Source organism: Diadema antillarum, unplaced genomic scaffold, assembly GCF_040938485.1.
Source record: "Diadema antillarum isolate AM-2024a unplaced genomic scaffold, OU_Dant_1.0 scf00000114, whole genome shotgun sequence".
Lineage (NCBI taxonomy): Eukaryota > Metazoa > Echinodermata > Echinoidea > Diadematoida > Diadematidae > Diadema > Diadema antillarum.
In genome coordinates this window covers 1,193,997-1,198,585 of record NW_027271003.1, presented here as the reverse complement: position 1 = coordinate 1,198,585, position 4,589 = coordinate 1,193,997, and the positions used below count along the sequence as shown (strand labels likewise).

Here is a 4,589-nt window from a genome sequence, read left to right as displayed (position 1 = left end):
ATGACAAAATCTATCCGTGACTTCTTCAGCCGCTCCAAGCACGCCAAGACAGCGGTGTCTGAGGCACAGCAGCAAATTTCGCTCTTCGTCGCTTTGCTCGTCATCATCTTTGGCCTCGGCTCATGGATCAGCGTAGCTGGAATGATGGTGGAAGTACCGGTTCTGATCGCCGAGGGGATACCAGAAAAATACAAACTCAATTCATATTTGAGCTGCATAGCACAATTCGCCTTCGTTGGCCAACTGCTATTCGTTCTTTTCAACCGATTTGCTCCAAAAATGCTGTACAGACCAGAAATTCCCGTAATCTATCTGCTGACAGTCATTGCGGCTGCAGGAAACCTCTTGTTAGCATTTCTGTGGGATAGCTACACTGTGTGGCCTATCGACAACAAGCTTCATAGCACTCCGTTCTTCATCCTTTTTATTTGCACTTCGATGGCCTCCATAACGTCAAATTCAACTTTTACTGGGTTTATGTCTTTGCTGAAACCTGCCTATTTGAACTGGTATTGGATCGGACATGGACTTGGCGCTTTGTCACCTTCATTCATAGCAATCGTTCAGCACATTATGCGGCAAGACTCATGCGTACAAAACACCACTTTTCTAAACCAGACGTGGGTTGGAAACGCCTCGGAGATATACAACTGTACTACCTGGACGGACAGTGGTCCTCGAGTCGACTTTGGTCCCCGGGAATTATTCTTTGTCCTCACGGGAATAATGCTGCTCTGTCTGATCTCCTTTGTAGGTCTCAACATACTGCCCAGCGCCATCCGCGAGCACGTCCCGTGTGATGATGGTCGGCCAGCGAAGCACGACCCTTGTGGCGGTCTGTGTCGTTGCGCTGGTTCTGCTGCTGATGACGAAGAACTGATACCTCTGTCAGAGGTGGCACGCAGTGATGTGCCGCCCTCTGAGACAAACAACAATCACGACAACGAACAACGGTCACTGTCGACATTGCAATTCGTTTGTCTGTACACAATTTTGTTTGGAAAGTGCTTACTGATGTACGGCATTATGTCTCCGATTCAGAGCTTCTCGGCCAGCGCCTATGGGCAATCTGTGTACGAGTACGTGGTCATCTCTGGGGGCATTTCCAAATTGGTGGGTTATTTCCTCTTCCTTATCAAGCCAATCTGCAGTTTCACACTGGTCGTTCTTACCTTCTTGCTCGGAACCATCTGCGCAGGTTACGGCATGGCAGTAGCTTTGATGAGTCCACACCCTCCACTTCAAGGGCTTGTCATCAGCAAGATTCTCATTGTAAGTAATAATTATATTCAGAAACGCAGACAGAAGAAAACTGACCAGAAATGAATATCGATAGTGGAAAAAATATCGATAGTGGAAAAATGAGCAAAGGAAATGGGATTCCATCGGGATTCGAATCCCGAATGAATCGAATTTCTTTGCTCATTTTTCCACTACATAAGTATATTAAGAGATACATTAAGATATAGGGCGCGAGGGATGGATCGGGGCTACACACACACACAGATGCACACACACACACACACACACACACACACACGTGTATATAGGCATATATACATTTGGGTCTCATCAAAATAAAACAACAGAAAAACAAACGAAATCTATAGACTAACTAAAAAAAATCACTGCAAAAACCCATAAGTCTCCGAGGGTTCCGCCGGGGTGCGCAGAACCCAGATGGATCTGCGGCCCCGGCATTGCAAAAATGGACTTGTTGTGGTACATGAGTTTTGTATTGCACATGAATATAAGATTATACCAGTACTATACATGAAGAAAAAAAAAAGATGAATATTCTGGACTCAAAAAGTCGAGCAAATTCGCTTAGTAATTCCTTGAGTCAAAGCAGCATAAAGAGATATATTCATCTCATAGGGTCTTTTTCCCTCACTTGATGAATTTCCCTTTCATCTTTTTGAAATATAAATTAATCTAAATTCTGAAGATTCCCTGATTCCACTGTAACTTGATAATGGTTCTCTATACTTCATGATAATAAGAGCAGGAATACAGCTGTAGAGTTGGTATCGTTATTGCCTTATACAGACATAACCCATTGTTTCTCATTTTTCTCAAAAGATACTGCTACTGCAAGGGGAACACAATTTCGTTTTGAAAATTGAATTTGCATGAAATTCTCTAAAAACTGAAGTAACGCGCTACACTGCAACATGCAGCAATAGTTTTCATATCACTAAGTTTTAGTACCCTTTGAGTACCCTTTGCAAGTGTAGTTGAAAAAAATGATTCGCGAAATGCTTTAGATATTTTGTTTTTTATTTCTGTTTGATTGTTTGTTTTGTATTGTTTGTTTTACTCTGAAAATTTTTGTACTGTATTTTGCACAGGGCTTCCTTGAAAAGTAAGTCTGCTGAATATCAGCAGAAATGAATGTCCCTGTTATATGTTGTGAATATTCTAATACAGAAATAGATATTCTTTTTCTTTTCTTTCTCTATTCTTAGATCGCCTGTTGGACTGGCCAGGGCCTCTTGTTGTCCTACTGTAAAGCCGGCATCGTTTGGATCCTTCGTCAAGAAAGGAACAGCAGAAAGCATCTCATATGAGCGGTGTCATTGGTCAAGTCGGGGTTGTCATAGGACTTTTGCCATGTTTCCTGTCATCAACGTCTTTGAGATCTTCCACGCCTCCTATGTAGACGAGTGTGACATGATGACATGCGAGAAGATCTCACCTTCATCGTTGTATCCGCTCCTTTCAGGTGTTGGAGATTGAATAACCAATAAAACAATGATTTATTAAATTTGCTGTTATTCTAGATATGGACACTTTCATGGAGGGTGATATAGATTGTGACATATTTTAGCAACTCAAATTAGCTCGTTCGCGTGGTATTCAAGTTTGAATTCTTCATAATCATCGTACGCAGCTGATACAATAGTAATTACCCTGTCAAAATTATTATTCTAACACAATGTGAGATCACATAGTTATAAGTAACATGAGCAACGTCGTATCTTAAAGATGGTATATTAGTGATCACATTTTATTACATTACTAGATATTGAATCGATTCCAGACAGCGTGAGAACACGTAAGGCAGTTATGTGACATTTGCTCCTGCGACAATTGCTCACATGAAATAATTATCCGCACGCCAAGCCAGGCACAAAATGTACCAGCAAATACGCATGTGACAACGCGTAAGGCAGTTACATGACATTTGCTCCTGCGACAATCGCTCCCATGAAATATCTGCCCGCCAAGCCAAACACAAAATCTACCAGCCCTCATCCTCCCCTCAAACTAAACCTAAAACCCTATCACCTAACCACAACCCAATAAGTCCTTGGAGAAAATAACACCGGAGCAATAGTTGCAGGAGCAAAAATGTGTCACTAGCAGTACGTCACACATCCTCCACTATCGTAATGTAAATATTATGTTGTTGAAGAAGTTGTTTCTTATTATTTTTCAACGATGAAGAATCAAGCACGATACTGTACTCGAAAGTATTCTGATATAAATACATCGTGTACCAGTAAGAAGAATAAACTGCTACAACGTGTTGAAGACACATGTGTTAGAAAAATAGCAAATAAGTAAATGTAGGGACTATGTACGTGCTTGTACATTTGTATGCCGAATATACAAGGAAAAGTTACATATATCAAATCAATATATCAAGGCTCATCATTATCTTTTAGATTTGGTGACCGGTTGTTGTTTTTTTTTTATATCTTACCGTGTTATCATCCTTAGACAATTAAAGTACTTTAAGAACATTGCTTTACGGGCTTGAACGTGCCATTCGTATGTACACTTTCTAGCTAAGACTCAAGAGTAAGTGATAAAACTGATTGGTAGCTGGAATTTTGTACAGTGGACTCCCATTACTGCGAAGTCCTCAGGACCGGCAGATTTCTTTCGTTGTATCGAAGTTTTGTTATAAACGAACAAATAAACAATAAAAATACATAGAGTGGATAACGTTGGGGCCTGAATTTTTACTTCGTTGTAACCGAATTTTGTTATAACCGTGTTCGTTATAACGGGAGTGCACTGTACTGTCTTTGACACTGCTGAGCAGTATGATGTTATGAGATAAATCTGCTCGGTTTGAATTCTCAAATGGAAAACGATATAAAGAAAATATAATAATTTCACAAATTATATTTCTTTTTGGGAAAGTATACACATTCCCTACGCTTCTTGCTGACTTGTTGCTGTTCAGGGTATTCGCCCTGGTTTCTGATAGAGCTAAGTTAAGAGCTCTTTTATCATGATACTCTCTAAAAAGAAAAATCGAGTGAAAATATTCACTCTTGAAGGAGTGAATACAAAAAAGAGTGAATTTAGGGTGAAATTGGAGTGAATTTTGAGTGAAAATGTTCATTTTCACTCGTTTTAGAGTGACCTCAGGGATCACTCCAAAATCTTCGAGTGATCCCTGAGGTCACTCCAAAATGAGTGAAAATGAACATTTTCACTCAAAATTCACTCCAATTTCACTCTTTTTTGTATTCACTCCTTTAAGAGTAAATATTTTCACTCGAGTTTTTTAGAGAGTACAGAAAGTGAAAATATGCTGAATTTTCTTTATATTTTCTTTAATATATATATAT

At 39.8% G+C, this 4,589-nt stretch overlaps 1 pseudogene; it reads left to right on the top strand.

Moving 5' to 3' along the window:
* On the top strand, positions 1-2,739 carry LOC139719716 (solute carrier family 52, riboflavin transporter, member 2-like; annotated as a pseudogene).
* The last annotated feature ends 1,850 nt before the right edge of the window (positions 2,740-4,589 follow it).